Raw genomic sequence first — 19,254 nt, 5'->3', positions numbered from 1 at the left:
CATTTTTCCTTATGGGTCCATCAGCAAACATTTGGATTATTTCCATATCGTGGAATTGTGAATGATGCTGAAGTGATGTGGGGGTGCAGACAGTTCATTGAGATGGTGATTTTCTTTTGGATTCATGGTCAATAAAGGTTGTTCCTTTTTAAATTGTATTTGAGGAACTTCCATATTGTTTTTCATAATGGACGGTACAGTGTACCTTCCCTCCAATAATGTGTGTTCGTTTTCTCTACGTTGTGCCCAATACTTGTTATCTCTTAGCTTTTTAACAGTAGCCATTTAACAGATAGGAGATAATAACCATTGTCATCTTGGTTTGCATTTTGCTGATGTTAGCAATGTTCAGAACTTTTTCACATACCCACTGGGTACATTGTATGTCTTTGCTGGAAAACATTGATTCAGTCCTTTGTCCCTTTTTAATTGTATTCTTTGCTTCTTAGTGGTGCCCATTCCTTGTATTACTCCCTTGATCGCACATCTGGTTTGCTAACATTCTCTCCTATTCATTGGTTTGCCTTTTCATTTCATTGATCCTTGCTTTACTAGTTTGTTGTAGTTTCATTTCCTTATATTTGCTTTTGCTCTGTGTGCTTAATTGTTAACACATGAGCAACCACTCTTGAGGCTAATGTCAAGGATTTTTCTATTTTATAAGTTGTAAGGGTTCAGATCTTCTGTGTGGACTCTCAGTTCATTTTGAGTTGATTTTAATATGTGGTGTGACAGTGCCGTGCCACAGTTTCAGTTTTGTACATGTGGATAGCTAGGTTGCTTCTGCCTCAGATGTGGGCCCTTACGTCCAGTGACTGCATGTTTGGCAGCCCTGGTGGGCCAGGGTTCCCAGTGTCTTCCGTTGGATCCATTTAACCAGATGCTGTGGCTGGAGTTGAGCAGGAGCTTGGCAGAAGCTGGCAGAAGCCAGGTTGGCCCTTACTGCTGGCTCGTGGTCCGAGTCCCGTGCCGCCGTCCTAGCTTCAGTGCTCTGATGTTCTGTTCTATCTGTGGTACTAGGTCCCCAGGTGACACTGGGCCTCATTGCACACTGGGGTTGTTAAGTGTACACTCAGCAGACCCGGGTACCCATATCTCAGGCAGAACCAAACTGAGTATCCACATACAGATATCTGAAGCTGTATTATGATGTGGCCCTTATGCCAGAGAAGACAGTGGGCTGGTTGAAGTTAGGGAGGTTGTGGGAGGCACACATGGGGGCATGTGTGGTGATTGGGGAGTAGGAGACCATGCAGGGATGGCGTCAAGACAGGGGACTGTGGCCTCCTTCTCTGGAAGCCAGGGCTATATGAGGCTATGTCAGAGTTTTTTGAAGGATGGATGTTTGGCCTAGTGGGAAAGACAATGCTCAGGATACCAGTGGCAGCCGTGATGGTTTAAGTAGTGGGATTCTTGCTACCACATTGGAGACCATCTCCCAGCTCAGCCTGGGTCAGATCAGCCCTTGTGGGCATTTGGGTAATGAACTGCTAGACGGGTGGGTATCTTTCTCTCTTTGTCTCTCCCCCTCTCCCCTTTATTGTTTCTCTGTGTTTTGTTTTTGAAACCAGTTGCGATATTAAAACGAGGTGGAAAAAAGGGTTTACGGATGATGCTGTATCCTAGTGGCAGTAGATCATTGAGTCATTTCCTAAAGTCACACAGTGGGCTGTGTGTAGCTCACAGTAATCTCTGTTAGATCTTTTATTAGCAAACCAAGTACACGAGCTCAAGGCTCTAAGCGTAAAATAATGTCCAAAGAGAAATGTAGATTTGATCAGTACAAATTTTATATAAGTATTGAAATGTCACACTAGCCCATACATATGTACAACTCTTGTGGATAAAATGTAAGTAAAAATACCAACATGTTACTTGGTGTATAAGGTTAAGGGGTTTTAAATGATTAATGTCACAACTAATATTATGGTATTTGAAAAAGGTTAATCAATACAAAAACATAGCCTGTAAATGACTGAATGGTTCTTTCTTGACGTGCTCAGTCAAAAGGCTATTATGCTGCATTTTGCCGGCGCCGTGGCTCAATAGGCTAATCCTCCACCTTGCGGCGCCGGCACACCGGGTTCTAGTCCCGGTCGGGGCGCCGGATTCTGTCCCGGTTGCCCCTCTTCCAGGCCAGCTCTCTGCTATGGCCAGGGAGTGCAGTGGAGGATGGCCCAGGTGCTTGGGCCCTGCACCCCATGGGAGACCAGGAAAAGCACCTGGCTCCTGGCTCCTGCCAGGATCAGCGCGGTGCGCCGGCTGCAGCGGCGGCCATTGGAGGGTGAACCAGCGGCAAAGGAAGACCTTTCTCTCTCTGTCTCTCTCTCTCACTGTCCACTCTGCCTGTAAAAAAAAAAAAAAAAAAAAAAAAAAAAAGGCTATTATGCTGCATTTTAAGTTGGTGATGAATATTTATTTTAGATTGTTTCCTTTAATTAAGAAAATGGTAGTATGTTTTCACGTGTATGTGAAATTGAATAGCATCAGAGCAATACAATGAATACGAGATAAGCTTTTTTTCATAATTGAGACTTTATTGGATTTTGAGAATCACTACAGAGACATTGCAGTTTGTATACTATTCTTAACAAACCAAAAATTTAGAAAGTAAGGGCTTGTCATTCTCTTTAAATCTTTTATTATTTTTGAAATAGTGTATTTTTTTTAACTTGCCTCCTAAGAGCTTTATATTTCACTCATAAAGAGTTCAGCTAGTAAGGAAGAATATAGGCAAGGGCCATAAAAATTATCAAACAAACGAAGTCCCATCTTTAGGATCAGTTGTATACTCGAATTGATCACTTTAACTAGTAAGATGGCATTAAGTGTCAAAGGGATCACATAAATAAGACCAAGTGTCTGCTAATAGTAATAGAATTAAAAAGGAGAGAATGATCCAACATGGGAAGCAGGCCACACAGCAGACTCATAGAATGACAAATACCCTGAACAGCACTCTAGCTCAGAGTCAGCCGTTAAGGCATTCGGATCTGGCTAAAAAGCCCATGAGAGCATTCCAGGCATGGAAAGCTGAGACACTGTGGCAAAAAGTCACCCACATGAAAGATCTCTGGGAGTAAGATCCCAGGAGAAAGGAAGGGCTGTCAGAGCGGTCAGTACCTATCTCTGAAGGAAGGAGAGAACTTGCACTTTGATTATGGCCTTGTCTAAATCATGTTGGAGTTTGTGGACTCAAGAGGCTTCCATAGCCTTGGCAGCTCATGACCAAGAGCCTAGGGTGCTCACTGATGTCAAATATAAGAGTGTCAGTTGTTACATCAACAACAGGTGTCGCTGTGCACGTGCTCCCCATGTAGGACCTGTGTCCTTAAAGTGTTGTACTATGAGAATTAACGGTAAAACTAGTCCTCAAACAGTACTTTCAACTTTGTGTGTCTGTGTGGGTGCAGTCTGTTGAAATCTTTACTTTGTATAGAGTTGATCTTCTGTATGTAAAGATAATTAAAAATGAATCTCAATGAAGAATGGGATGGAAGAGGGAGTAGGAGTTGGGATGGTTTGTGGGTGGGAGGGAGGGTATGGGGGGAAGAATGACTATAATCCAAAAGGTGTGCTTACGAGATTTATATTTATTAAATCAGAGGTTTGTATACAAATGTCAGCTACGCTCATACACAGTAAATTTTAAAACGATCATGAATTATTAAAATTATAGTAGCATATCATTCTTTTCTCTCTCTCTTTTTTTTTTTTTTTTTTTTGACAGGCAGAGTGGATAGAGAGAGAGGAGAGAGAAAGGTCTTTCTTTTTGCTGTTGGTTCACCCTCCAGTGGCCGCCAGGGCCGTCACGCTGTGGCCGATGCATCATGCTGATCCTGATCCGAAGCCAGGAGCCAGGTGCTTCTCCTGGTCTCCCATGCGGGTGCAGGGCCCAAGCACCCGGGCCATCCTCCACTGCACTCCTGGGCCATAGCAGAGAGCTGGCCTGGAAGAGGGGCAACCGGGACAGAATCCGGCGCCCGGACCGGGACTAGAACCCACGGTGTGCTGGCGCCTCAGGTGGAGGATTAGCCTATTGAGCCACGGCACCGGCCAGCATATCATTCTTAAGAATTTGTTTGACAAAGATATAAAAGAAAGTGTGACAAAACTGTATTTGCAGCAATACTGATACACACAGGCATTATTTTCTTTTTTGTATTTTTTGTTGTTTTCTCATTTTTTAAAAGAAAATTTTAGCTCCCATATATAAAGGAGAACATCTAATATTTGTCTTACTGTGTCTGGATAATTTCACTGAGCGTGAAGTCCTTCAGTTGCAACGATTTTGATAGAAATAACAGCGTTTTAATTTTTTTATGGTTCTGTAGTATTCAGTTCTACATATATGCATCCAGTTTTGCCAGCACCATTTACTGAATAGATTGTACGTTTTTCCAATGTATAGTCTGGGCACTTTCATGAAAAATCAGTTGGCTCTCCCTGTGTGGATTAATTAATTAATTAATTAATTTTCCATGATCATGCTGCTTTGATTGCTATAGCTTTGTAGTAAGCTTTGAAGTCTGGTATTCTGACATGTCCAAGTTGATTTTTTTATTTTGCTAAGGATCATTTTGGCTGTTATTGATATTTTGTGATTTCTTATGGAATTTAGGATTATTTTCTCATTCTGTAAAAAAAATGTCATTGGTGTTTGATAGGAATTTCATTTAACTTGTAGGTTGCTTTATAGGTATTTTAATTATACTAATTCTTGCCATCCATGAGCAAGTTCTATTTTTTTCCATTTTGGGAGTCCTTGATGATTTATTTCTTCAATGTTTTAGAATTTTCATTGTAGATATCTTTTTATTTATTTGGGTACATTTATTCCTAAATGTTTTATTTTTGTCCCTATTATGTATGGGATTAATTTTTAAATTTCATTTTTGGCAAGTTGGTTATTAGAATATAAAGAAGCTACTGTATTTTGTATGTTGATTATGTAACCTGTGACTTTACTGAATTGGTTTTTCATCTTGAAGCATTTTTTGGTGGAGTGTTTAGATTTTTCCATGCACAACATCATGTATTCTACAATGTTGTTGAATTCAGTTATTGTTAATAGTTGTGTTGAGGAATATTTCATGTTATGAATATAAGAGCATGTCATAGAGGCTTAAAAGTTTACCTGTGGAAAATTTCTTTGTTGTTTGCCATGGGGGAATTAGAGTGTAGTACCTGGCAGACTTGTGGACTGACATTGCTGATGAAGTGCATGGGTTCACCCATTGGTTTATCACTGCTTTCTGTGCCCCCCCCCGACTCCCAGTGAGACAGTGAGGCTTCTTACAAGGTTGTGTGCTGAGTGTTGCTGTCCGCAGCATATAAGTAACATGATCTCATGGGATCATTTCAGACATTTGTACCTGCACCTGGGTGATGCAGAGTCTTGTGTGCTGTGAGATGGTGAGTCTGGCTGCACCAGATGACTGCCGGCTGCCCCTCACATGCTGCCAGGCACCACCCAGGACATGTAAGAAAGTAGTTGCCTCCTCTGCAGCTGTCTCAGATGGTGAAGTGCCGTATCTCAGACACCAAGGAAGTCCACATAGAGGTACACACCTTGCTGTGGATGGAGACACAAAGCCTGCTCAAAGACTGGACAGGGACGCATTGAGAAGGGCAACCTTGCCGTGTTCCTGACAGGAAGTAGTCTATAAATCACCGGGCAACAGAGTTGACAGCTGGCAGCTCTCACGGAACTACATCAAGATCCTGTCCGACTTGTCTGGAAAGCACAAACAGATGGCGTCATGTTTGCACAGAGGGTGACCATAAACTGTCCCTTTTTCTACTGCAGTGGGTGTCCAGAGCATGTTAAACACCACACTACAGAAGGAGCCTCTATATTTCCGTGTATGGCGTACAATTAAGAAAAAAAGAGAGCTACTGAGGCTGTTAGGCATTCTTCAGCGACTATGTGCAGCCCCCACCCCTGAATGGCAAAGCTGCCCATAGGACAGTCCCATACAAGGTACCTTGGACCCAGTGGAATTATTCATTCACTTGCTTAAGCGTTATTCATTGTTTCATTGAAAGACAAGAAGACAAATTTCCCATTGGCTGGATCACTCCACTTGAGTGGCAAGGGCCCAAATATCTGAGCCATCCTCTGTTGTTTCCCAGGGTATGCTTAAGCAGGAACCTGGATTTGAATGCACGACCAGGTGTTGATCCTCTGTAATTACTCTGTAATGGGATGCTGGCACCAAAGATGATGTCTTTAATTGCCATGCCAAATACAATGTATTGATGCGTTTATATTCTAATTTATTAGAATGGCAGTGTGAGATAGAGAAAAATGTTTCCATCTGTTGACCTCAACCCCGGAGCCTGCAAACATTATGGAAGGGCTAGGCCAAAGTCGGAAGCCAAGAGCTCCATCCACTTCTCTCACGGGGGTGGAGGAGACCTAAGTATCTGACCCAGTGCCTGCTACCCATCAGAGTGTACATTAGCAGGAAACTGGACTGCAAGAAGATTGTACGGAAATCCAGGCACTCTGATATGGGGCGTTGATAACCCAAATGGCATCTTAACAACTCTATCTCAGTTCCTTGGCTATTGTTATATTGTAATGATTTTTTATTTGAAAAAAAAAAACAAACATTACGGAGGGAGAGATATCGGGATATTGTCCAATCCACTACCTCGCTCTCCAAATGGCTGCGTCAGCTACAGATTAGCCAAGGTGAAGCCAGGAGCAGGAACTCCATCTTCTTCTCCTACATGGGTTGCAGAGGCCTGAGATCTTCAGACATGATCCACTGTCTTTCCTTGCACCTTAGGAGGAAGCTGGAGTGGAAGCATAGCAGCCGGGGCATGACCCAGCACTACAATATGAAATGGAAGCTTTGTTAGCTGACGCCTTACCTGCAGTTCCACAACGTCAGCATTCCCGTCGTTATTTGTAAGAGCGGTCCCACCACAGGACCAAGCAAAATTTCTGGCCCTGTTGGTGTCCACTTCAGAAGTTCATCAAGCTATGCAAACGCTACGCACCCTGGGAAATAGCAAGGTGGACACGTAGAGTGTTCACAGCCAGAGTTTCCTTCAACATCTCCCTGCAGTCCAGTGCTATGTAATCGAATGTGGTGCTCTCTGACTTGCTCTGATCCATTGTGCACATGATGGGACCTATTGTGAGCATCAACAACAAAGTCAGTGGCTTTGCAGGCTGCACTGCTGCCTACTGGCTCACTTCAGGCAAGTCTCATGAGTTTCTCCAGACCCTCTGGACACCACGGATGCCTTCTAGACAGAAGACCACCAGAGATTCAACAATGGTAGGCTTCTTCTGCACACGAAGGTAAGCTGTCATCACCAGGCAACTTTATGGATGGCAACCACTGTGTAGTAGGGTCACATTATAGAGCCTTGTGGATCATTGGGCACTAACTCCTACGGCATTGTGATCTTTCCCAGTAGAGTGCATCTGCCCAGCAATATTCATTGACAGACTATGGAGAGGACATGCCCTTGGGTCGACTGCCATGGCCATCATTAAGACAGGACCCAACCTCTTCCCATGAGTCCTTGTTTGCTTCTGCCCACTGCTCAGCTGTCATTTCTGTTCCTTGGTATGGACAGCCTAACACTTCTGTTCTTCACCTAGATCAAGCCCAAGTCTTTTGTACTGATGTGGCATGCTTGCCTAGAGCCTGGACATTTACCACACACCTCCCTATATTGTCAGCACCCTAAAATAGCCACTCAGGCAAGACAAGTGGGGAATTGGCATAGCTGTCCCTGACGTAGTAGAAGTATTGTCTGAAATACGCTGAGTCATCTATTAACCCACTCATCAAGCACCTTCTCAAAGCTGGAGGATAGGATTGGAGGCATCCTGCAGATTACCACGACCTCAAGAAGGTCATGCCTCGCTTTGAATTCGCCTTACTTGACATTACCAGGCTGCCCCTGAGAATTTTGCCATTATTGGTGTGGCAAGCATTTTATTGTGTCCCGTGGAGATTTGGGGCCATTTACTTTTTAACTTGAAGGCCAACACTGCACCTTTCTGAGACTTCTGTGGGCTGCCTCTGGTCCCCCAGGGCTCGTGGTCTGTGTTAACAGGCTCTGGCTGGCCTTCAGTTGTCATCTAGCATCCACCTGTGACACTATGTTGAGGACATTGTTTCAACTGGTAATCAAGAGGAGGAGGAAAAATGGGCCTCAAACATCAGCATCTGACGCCTTGTGCCAGTCAGTGTGGACCTTAGTCCCATAGGAGGTGAGAGCTTGCAACCGCAAATTTTTGGTCTACGTTTTGAAAAAGGAATTCAGAAAAATTCCTCAGCAAATCCCCATATAACTCCTTCTCCTCAGTGACTCGGTTTCAACCAAGGAAGCCCAGCACATTTTCACTTTGTGATAACACCAACATCCTCACCTCTAGTGAACCCTAAGACCCACCTATCTCACCAGTCACCCACAAGCATGCACCTTGGCGGATAGTTTGTGGTTCTGAGGCTCACATGGGTAAAGGACTTGAACTTAGCTGTGAGCTTTTAGTGACACTACTGTTTGACTCACAGAGAGTTTGGACTACCTCACTCAGCATCATGAGCTGTGTCCTGGCCTCCAGCCACTGGGAATCTCAAGTTAGATGGAAGTGGGCAGAACGTGTGATCATCCTACTGGTCCTTGAGCAGCCCACCCTCACTCAAGGCCATCTTGAAATTCACATGTCCACCAATTCTTGGGACATCACCAATTGCTAGTGGCCTTTGTGTGGCCTCAAACTGGATAGTCCATACCCTTACATTGGAGTACCCCCTTTGGTGGGACACTGTTGATATCTGTGCTACGGGCCTAACCTCACTGACCAACTCTCAGCTATTTTGATTGCCAAAATTCTACTGCCTTTTAATGTAGCAAAACCGCACTATGTATTATCTGCATCCTTGCTTTCATAGTGGAGTCTCCCTGGCTTATATTATTTGGGACATCATAGGCCTGTCGACTTGGATTTCAGCTTGTAGCTTTCCTATTGTATCCAAGTCAGTTGTGGAAGTCCCCAAGGAATGCCTGCTGTGTAGACAAAACTGTCATTCCTCTTTGTTGCACGGTTGCACTTGGAGTGGTGATTATTCACATGCTACCTGGCAAGTGGATTTTATTGACCTGCTGTAGCAAATGGCACGTGCTTCCTGTTATGTAAGCCAACACCAGACTTCTCCTTGCTGCTTTCTTCATGGCTGAAAATGTCATCAGAGTCTAAGTACGTCATCCCTGGTGCATTACACATGGGACCAAAAGTATCTGAAATACTTAGTTCCTGTCCATTTGGTGTATACACAGCGATGGAGTTTCTAGTTCACGTGAAGGTTATGTTTTTTTTTTTTTTTTTAATTTTGAAGTTAACAATAATTGTACCTACTTAAGGGCTGCTGTATGATGTTTTGGTACATGTCTATAATGTGTCCTGATTAAAAATGGGGTGATCAGTATTTCCCTTTGTTTCTCAGTACTTATGATTGAAGTCTTGGGATTTCTTCTGTATGTTCATACAACACATACTCCGTTATTGTGAGCTATCCTCTCCATTATTCTGTGTAACATTAGGAAGTTATTTCTTTGATCTTACTCTGACTTGGTACCCATCATCCAAACTCCTTGCATTTTCCCTCCAACCTCTTACATCCTTTATTAATTATTATATATTCAGATTGGTGTATTTTAAAGATTTATTTATTTTTATTTGAAAGGCAGAGCTGCAGAGAGAGGGAGAGACAGAGAGATGTTTTCCTTCTGCTCCTTCACTACCCAAATGGCTGCAACAGCTGCAGCAGAGCAAATTCAAAGCCAGGAGCCAGGAGCTTTTTGTGGGTCTCCCAAAGTGGATGTAGGGGCCCAAGCACTAGGGCCACCTTCCATTGCTTTCTCAACCCATAACCAGAGAGCTGGTTCAGAAGAGGAGCAGCAGGGGTAAGAACCGGTGCCCACATGGGATTCTGGCACCACAGGCAGAGCCTTAACCTATCGTGCCACAGCACTGGCTCCCGATTGTTTTTAGCTTGTGTTTGTGAGGGAGTGGGTACAGTATTTGTCTTTCTGTGTCTGGATTGTTTTCACTTACTTCCAGTTCCATACTTCTTGCTTCAAGTGACAGGACTTCATTCTTTTCAAATGGCTGGATAGTATTCCATTTTGCATATATACAACAAACTCCTGACCACTTCGTCTGATGAACTCTCCGCTCATTTTGTTTGCCAAGATACTATTCCCTTTTAGTGAGACAGAAATGCAGTCTACTTTATCTGCATCCTTGCCCTCCTAGTGGGGACTGTGGTATGAGAATGAGTTTCTGCTCCCGAGCATATCTGATTTGGGGACATCTTATGCCTGTCAATTTGGAGTTCTGATTGTGGTTTTCCTATTCCATCCAACCCAGTTGGAAAAGTCCCCCAGGAATGTCTGCTTTGCAGACAAAACTTAAATCATTCCTTTTTCTCCCACGGTGGCATTTGGAGAAGTGGTTACTCTCACATGCCGTTTGGCAGGTGGGTTTTATTGGTCTGCTGTTTCAAGAGGCAAGTGATTATCGTTGTTGATGGGCACACCAGATGCTCCTTGCTTTTTCCTTCATGGCTGAAAATGTGCTTCAAACATGGGACTGTAGATGTATGAACTGCTCCCTGGTGCTTCAGACACGGAGCTATAGATACACAGAACTACTTACACTTAGTTCCTTTCTGTGGGACATGTACCCAGTGGTGGTGTTGCTGGTGCACGGTATGGTTCTGTTTTCTGAAAATTTTGACATTAGCAATAATTTCACATACCTAGGGTCTACAGGATGATGTCTCGGTGCATGTCTGCACTGTGTCCTGTTGAAAAATGGGATAATCAGCATTTCCCTTTCTTTGTCACTATTTTATGACAGAAGGCCTGGAATTTCTTCTGTGTGTTCATGTAACATATACTAGGTTATTGTGAGCTAGTCTCCTCACTGTGCTGTGTAACGATAGGAACTTATTCCATTGATCCGACTCTGATATTGTGCCCCTCGTCGAAACTCCCTTCATCCGCCGCAGTGCCTGCCATCCTTTATTCATCATTATGCAGTCAGGTTCTTAGCTTGCGTATGTGAAGCCGTGCACGTGTTATTTGTCTTTCTGTGTCTGGCCTTTTTCACTTAACATGATATCCTCCAGTTGCATACATTTTGCTGCAAAGGACAGGATTTCATTTTTAAATGGCTGAATAGTATTCCATTTGGTAGATACACAACAAATTCTTGATCTCTTTATCAGATGATGGATTCGTTGGTTGATTCCATAATTTGGCCGTTGTTAACAGTGCTGCAGTAATCATGGTGGAGCAGGTGTCTCTTAGATCCAGTGATTTCATGTCTTTTGGATGTATACAGAGTATTGAGATTGTCGAGTCATATGGCAGTGCTATTCTTAGTTTTTAAGAGATCTCCACGGTGTTTTCCTCAGTGCTTGTACTCATTTGGATTCCCACACTCAGTATAGGAGAGTTCTCCTTTCTCCATATCCTTGCTAGAATTTTTTACTTTTTCTTTTTGATAGGCATTCTAGCGTTATGAGGTGATATCTTTTTGGGGTTTTGATTTGCATTTCTTCTTTAAAAAAAAAAAAAGATTTACTTGAGAGGCAGAGTTACAGACAGAGAGGTAGGCACACAAAGGTCTTCCATACACTGGTTCAGTCCCCAGATGGCCACATTGGTGAGAGCTGAGCCCATCCAAAACCAGGAGCCAGGAGCTTCTTCCCAGGTGGTTGCAGGGACCCAAGCACTTTGGCCATCTTCCACTGCTTTCCAAGGCCATATGCAGAGAGCTGGATCAGAAGAACAGCCAGGACATGAACCAGTGCTCACATGGAACGCCAGCCCTGTGGGCGTAGGCTTAGCCTAGAATGCTGCAGTGTGGGCCCCTATTTTCATTTCTCTGATGGCTCGTAATAGTTTTTTTCATATATTTGTTGGTCATTTCCTTTTTTTTTTTTCTTTTGAGAATTGTCTTTTTAGGCCCCTTGTGCCCATTTCTTAACTGTATTGGATGCTTGATTTTGAATTTGTTGAGTTCCTGATATTCTGGCTATTAATCCTTTGTTGGATAAGTAAGTAGTTTGCAAGTATTTTATCCCTTTCCATTGGTGGTTTATTCACTCTGTTACTGTTTTCTTTGCTGTACAGAAGCTTCAGAGTTTGATCTAGTTTTACTTTTGCTACCTGAACTTCTGGGGTTTTAAACAAAAAGTCATTGCCTCTGCCTCTTTTAAGAGGTGTCTCCCTATGTTGTATTCCAGCAATTTCGTATTTTCGGGTCTTTGATCCATCTGAGTTGATTTTTATATGTTGTGAAAGACAGGCATTTAATTTCATTCTTCTATATATGTCTATCTAGTATTGTCAGCACCACTTATTGAAAAGACTTCGGGATTTTCATCAAAAAATCAGGTAGCTGTTATGTATGTATGTTTGTATTTATATATTTTTTTCTCTTTTCATTGATCTTTGTATCTATTTTCATGCCAGTTTCATCCTATTTTAGTTACTATAACTTTGTGAAATCAAGTATTGTTACGCCCCCAGGTGTGTATAGGATCACTTTGACTTCTCTGGGCCTTCTCTGGTTCCATATGAATGTTAGAAGCTTTTTTTCTGACGGTTTAAAGAATGTCATTGGTATTTGGATAGGACTTGCATTGAATCTGTAGATTTCCTAGGGAATATGAAGATTTAAATGTTAATTCTTCTAATTCATGAACAGGGGAAGTCTTCACATTTTCATGTGTCTGACGATTTATTTCAGCAGTGCTTTATAATTTTATTGTGATCTTTCACTTATTTGGTTGTATTTATTACTAAATATTTAATTTTTGTAGCTATTATAAATTTAGGTTTCTTTTTTCCTGTTTCCTACTTTTTATTTAAAATATACAAATTTCATATACTTCATATATAGAGGTTCAGGAAGATGGTGATACTTTCCATTCAACTCTCCATCCCACCTCCACCCTCCTTCCTTTTCCCTCTCCTCTTCCCATGCTTACTTTTTACAAAGATCTTAAACTAACCTTTTCAGAGGATCATTATTGGTGTGTAAGAATGCAACTTTTTTTTTTTTAACATTGATTTGGTATCCTGTGACTTATTGGTTTATCACTTCCAACATATTTTGACTGCGGTGTTTTAAGTTTTTCCGTCTAAAATCAGGTCTTCTGAAAAAACAGGTATTTTGATTTCCTCCTTCCCAATTTTCATCCTTTATTTCTTTACTTTACCTGAGTACTCTGGTGAGTACTTGAGATACTGTATTGACTAAGAATGGTCTATGTGGAGTTCTTATCTTGCTCCAAAACTCTGGTGAAATATTTTCAGCTTTTTCCCATTCAGTATGATATTGGCTATTGTTTATCATTTAGCTTTGATAATTTTGAGCTATATTTCTCCTGTACCTTGTTAGTAGAATTTTTTTTTTATCATTAAGGGATTTTGACGGGAGCATTCCCTTAATTTGTTGAGATGTTCATTTATTTTTTGTTGTTCGTTCTGCTGATGTGATTTCATTGATTTTTTTTTATAGATGCTGAACCACACTTGCATTCCTGTGATAAAACATACTTCGTCACATTACATGTTGTGTGTGTGTTTGTATATATGCATATATCATACATATGTGTATATATGTATATATCATACATATGTGTATATATATATCATGCGTGTGTGTGTGTGTGTGTGTGTATATATATGGTATCTTTTTGATGCATTGTTGCATTCATCACGTTTGCAAAGACTCACAGCCTAGAAAGTGGTTGAAATAAGAAAGCTTGAAATCACTACCCATGCTTTTTCAATCCCAGAAAATCCAAAACATTTTCCCTAGGCCACAGAGTGACAGACTATACTAAAGAAAATATTCAAAACCTAATTCCAGGGACTGGCACCGTGGTGTAGTAGGCTAAACCTCCACGTGCAGCACTGACATCCCATATGGGTACCAGTGCATGTCCTTCCTACTCCTGTTCCATTCGAGCTCTCTGCTATGGCCTGGGAAAGCAGTAGAAGATGGCCCAAGTGCTTGAGCCCCTGCACCCATGTGGGAGACCCGGAGGAAGCTCCTGGATCCTGGATTCAATTCGGCCCACCTTTGGCAGTTGTGGCCATTTGTGGAGGGAAGCAGTGGATTTAAAACCTTTCTCTCTGTCTTTCCCACTCTTTGTCTATAACTCTCTCAATTAACTACATAAATCTTCCCCCCCACCAAAAAAAAAAAAAAAAACTGCTTCCAATGGCAGTAAAGCTTTCTGTATAGATAGAACAATGTGAAATTCCTTCTGTATGGATAAGAATAAGTTGCATGGTCTAGTTTTGTATTCATTCAATAAATGTTTCTTCATATATTTCAAACTGAACCATTAAAAATTCATAAATTGGGAATTTAAGTCAAATGAATACAGTCTCATATAAATTTCAGCCTGTCAATGGACTTCCTTGGATGCTGGAGACTGCCCCTCTGCACCTGGATTCTGGAATCCTTCGGGCGGGTACCCATCCTTCTCTTCTCTGACTTCTCTTTCTATTTACACTCCCCAGATCATTGAGATGATAAATAGCATAGGACTCAGGGGAGATTCTCTATCTCTCTGAATTTCAGATGTCTCATCTGTAGAATTATTTTTAAGTGTTTTTTTTTTAAGGTGGAAGTAATTTAAAGTATAATACCATGATGTACACACTAGGTGCTCCAGAAATTAAAAAAAGTATGTTTACCTCAGGAAAATAAAATTAGGTTTAACTAGGAAACTGAACGTCAAAGAAGGAAAACAAATCATCACTGAACAACAGAACAGCCATTGTAGTTTTTTTGTTTATAAGCTGGGTCCCCTTTTTGTTTTTGAAATCCTTCTTGTGATTCAGCTGACCTTTCCTTTTTTTTATTTTAAGGGTTTTATTTTATTTTCAGTTAGTCTTAACAGATTCAATATAGTTCATAGATACAGTTCTTGGGAATAATAGAGGAAGGAGGAGAATGGGTGGGAGAGTGGATGGGAAGAAGGGTAGGGTGGGAGGTATCACTATGTTCCTAAATTTGTATGTGTGAAATACATGAATTTTGTTTACCTTAAATGAAATCTAATGAAAATGTTAAGTGAACAAATGTCATGTATTTAATATATATGCAGACTTAGGAGCATAGTAATGTTTCTTCCTGGTCTCCCACATGGTGGGCATAGGGGCCAAAAAACCTGGGCCATTCTTTTCTGCTTTCCAAGGCACATTAGGAAGGAGCTGGATCAGAAGTGGAACAACTGCTACTCGAACCAGCATTCATATGGGGTGCCAGTGCTGCAAGTGGCAGCTTAACTCCCTACACCACAAAGCCAGGCCCAGTTCCCCTTTCATAGCAGCTGTCACAGTTAGAATTTTACATTTTTAGTGGGGTGATTGCATGAATAACCATCTCCGGTGCTCTTCTCTAGCATCAGGGTGTTCATAATGCACCCGTCATCCAGTATTTTGTGTGGTATGAACACTGTGAGTTTTTTAAGAAAGATTTTGTTTAATGAATACAAATTTCATAGGTACATCTTTAGGAATATAGCAGTTCTTGCCCCCATACCCACCCTCCCACCCCCCCCCCAGTCTCATCCCACCTCCTGCTCCTTCGCCCATGCCGTTCTTCATTAATACTAACTTTTACTTATCTTTATATACAGAAGCCCAACTCTATATTAAGTAAAGATTTCAACAGTTTACCCTAATGCACACACACGAAGTATAAAGTACTGTTTGAAGACAAGTTTTACAGTTAATTCTCATAGTACAACTCATTAAGGACAGAGGTCCTACATGGGGAGTAAGTGCACAGTGACTCCTGTAATGTTGATTTAACAGTTGACACTCGTATTGATGACATCAGTAATCACCCGAGGCTCTTGACATGAGCTGCCAAGGCTATGGAGGCATTTTGAGTCCACAAACTCTGGCAGTATTTAGACAAGGCCATAAGCAAAGTGGAAGTTCTCTCCTCCCTTCAAAGAAAAGCTCATCCTTCTTTGATGGCCTCTTCTTTACCCTGGAACCTCATTCACAGACATCCTTCATGGTGATCTTTTTTTTTTTTTTTTTTTTGCCACAGTATCTTGGTTTTCCATGCCTGAAATGCTCTCATGGGCCTTTCAGTCAGATCCAAATGCCTTAAGGGCTGATTCTGAGGTCAGAGTGCTGTTTAGGGCATTTGTCATTATGTGAGTCTGCTGTGTGGACTACTTTCCATGTTGGATCATTCTCTCCTTTTTAATTCTCTCTATTGTCATTAGCAGACACTTGGTCTTGTTTATGTGATTCCTTTGACACTTCATCCTATCTATATGATCAGTTACACACCTAATATGATCACTTTGATTAGTAAGGTGGCATTAGTACCACCCAGCTTCATGTGATTTGGTGTCCCATGGCAAGTTTTTAGCTTTACCCTCAGGGGTAAGTCCATGGGAACTTTTTGCTGAACTGTACATCTCTTCTCTTTCTTATTCCATTTCTTATTTTTTTTAACTGGGATCTATTTTCAAATGGATTTAAACATCTATGATTAATTCTATGTTAAGTAAAGAGCTCAACCAGTGGCATTAAGTAGAAAAAGAGCATAGTGAAAACAATAAAAGCATAAACTGTTTCTCGACAGTCAAGACAAGGGCTGTTCAAGTCATTGCTTCTCTTAGTGTCAATTTCACTTCTAGAGGTTTCCTTTTAGGTGTCACAGATCAGGGAGAAAGTGATATTTGTCCCTTTGGGACTGGCTTATTTCACTAAGTATGGTGTTTTCAAGATTCCTCCATTTTGTTTCAAATGATGGGATTTTTTTTTTTTTTACTGCAATGTAGTATTCCATAGAGTACATATCCCTTAATTTCTCTATGCAGTTTTCCATTGATTGGCATTTAGGTTAATTCCATGTCTTAGCTATTGTGAATTGAGCTGCAATAAACATGGAGATACAGATAGCTCTTTTGTGTGATGATTTCATTTCTCTTTGGTAACTTACAAGGAGTGGGATGGCTGGGTCATATGGTAGGAATATATTCAGACTTCTGAGGTTTCTCCAAAGTGTCTTCTATAGTGGTTTTCACCAGTTTGCATTCCCACCAACAGTGGATTAGGGTACCTTTTCCCCCACATCCTCACCAGCATTTGTTGTTTGCTGATTTCTTTATGTGAGCCATTCTAACCGGGGTGAGGCGAAACCTCATTGTGGTTTTGATTTGCAGTTCCCTGATGGTTAGTGATCCTAAACATTTTTTCATGTGTCTGTTAGCCATTTGGATTTCCTCTTTTGCAAAATGTTTGTTTAAGTCCTTGGCCCATCTCTTAACTGGGTTGTTTTTTGTTGTTATGGAGTTTCTTGACCTCTTTGTAGATTCTGGTTATTAATCCTTCTTAAGTTATATAGTTTGCAAATAATTTCTCCCATTCCTTTGGTTGCCTCTACACTTTCCTGACTGTTTCTTTCGCCATACAGAAAGTTCTCAATTTGAAGTAATCTTATGTTTAATTTTGGCTTTGACTGCATGCACCTCTGGGGTATTTTCCAAGTACTCTTTGCTTGTGCCAATGTCTTGCAGGGTTTTTCCACTGTTCTCTAATAATTTGATGGTGTTGGGTCATAGATTTACGTCTCCAATCCATGTTGAGTGGATTTTTGTGTAAGGGGATAAGGTAGGGGCCTTGCTTCAAACTTCTGTGTATGGAAGTCGAGTTTTTCCAGCACCATTTCAGGAAGAGACTGTCCTTGCTCCTGGGATCAGTTTTTTGGCTCCTTAATCAAATATAAATTGGTTGTAGATGTGCAGATTGATTTCTGGTGTGTCTAGTCTGTGTGTTTCATTGTTCTATCCATCTGTTTTTGTACCAGTACCAGACTATTTTGATTATAACTGCCTTGGAGTATGTCTGGAAAACTGGTATCGTGCTGCCTCTGGCTTTATTTTTGTTGTATAAGCTGACTTGAGCTATTCGAGGTCTCCTGTGTCTTCATATGCATTTCAGCATCATTTTTCTAGATCTGAGAAGATTGTCTTTGGTGTTTTGATCAGAATTGCACTGAATTTTTAAATTGATTTCAGAAGAATGGACATTTTGATGATATTGCCTCCACCAAACCATGAACATGGAAGGTTTTTCCATTTTTTGGTATCTTCTTCTATTTCTTTCTGTAATGTTTTGTTATTCTCATTGGAGAGATCTGTGACATCCTTGCTTATATTTATTCCAAAGTATTTGACTTTTTGTAGCTATTATGAATGGGTTCGATCTTAGAAGTTCTTTCTCAGCTGGCATTGTTTGTGTATACAAAGGCTGTTGATTTTTGTGTGTTGAATTTATATCCTGCTACTTTACCAAACTCTCCTATAAGTTCCAGTAGAGTCTTGGTGGCATTTTTTTGAATCCCCTACGTATAGAATCATGTCATCTGTAGCTAGGAAATTTTGATTTCCTCTTTTCTAATTGGTATCCGTTTGATTTCTTTTTCTTGCCTTAAGGCTCTGGCTGAAACTTCCAGGACTATATTGAGTAGCAGTGGTGAGAGTGGCCATCCCTGTCTGGTACTGTATCTCAGTGGGAATGCTTCCAAGTTTTGCCCAATTTGCTTAGAGTTTTCATCATGAATGGCTGTTGTATTTTATGAGATGCTTTCTCTGCATCTATTGAGATAGTCATATGGTTTTTGTCAGCATTTTTCTAATGTGATGTATCACATGGATTGATTTGTGAATGTTAAGCCATCCCTGCATACCAGGGATAAATCCCAGTTGTTCTGGGTGAGTGATCTTTCTGATGTTGGATTCAATTGGCTAGAAGTTGTTGAGGATTTTTGCATGTATGTTTTTCAGGGAAGTTGGCCTGTAATTCTCTTTCTCTGTTGCATCTTTTTCAGGTTTAGGAATTAAGGTGGTGCTGGTTTTGTAGAATGAATTTGGGAGGATTCCCTCTCAACTGTTTTGAATAGCTTCAGAAGAATTGCAGTGAATTCTTCTTTAAATGTCTGGTAGTTTTATTCAGCAGTGCAGCCATCCAGTCCTGGGCTTTTCTTTGTGGGGAGGGCCTTTATTAATGATTCAACTTCTGTCTTGGTTACGAGTCTGTTTAAGTTTCCTATGTCTTCATGCCTCAATTTAGGTAGCTTATATGTGTCTAGGAATTTCTTCTACATTTCCCAGTTTGTTGGTATACAGCTCTTTGTAGTCATTTCTGAGGATTTTGTTT

At 41.2% G+C, this 19,254-nt stretch overlaps 1 protein-coding gene across 26 annotated transcripts in view; it reads left to right on the top strand.

Moving 5' to 3' along the window:
• Positions 1-19,254, top strand: part of LOC149124852 (rho GTPase-activating protein 20-like) — a 96,872-nt gene that overhangs the window by 19,436 nt on the left and 58,182 nt on the right. For 12 of the 26 annotated variants that reach the window (XR_016211648.1, XR_016211647.1, XM_089302043.1 and 9 more), the window contains exon 1: positions 6,634-7,318. The exons of 2 other annotated variants lie outside the window; for them this stretch is intronic. The gene's annotated coding sequence lies outside the window, so the exon portion shown is untranslated. Of the gene's footprint in view, positions 1-6,627; positions 7,319-19,254 lie in introns of those variants that run through there. 12 more of the 26 variants (XR_016211646.1, XR_016211644.1, XR_016211645.1 and 9 more) reach the window with 4 other exon arrangements.

Source organism: Oryctolagus cuniculus, chromosome 8 (genome assembly GCF_051225735.1).
Source record: "Oryctolagus cuniculus isolate XC-2025 breed Fujian yellow rabbit chromosome 8, ASM5122573v1, whole genome shotgun sequence".
Taxonomy (NCBI): Eukaryota; Metazoa; Chordata; class Mammalia; order Lagomorpha; family Leporidae; genus Oryctolagus; species Oryctolagus cuniculus.
The sequence above is the reverse complement of the archived record's forward strand: the minus strand, read 5'-3'. Positions and strand labels throughout refer to the sequence as shown.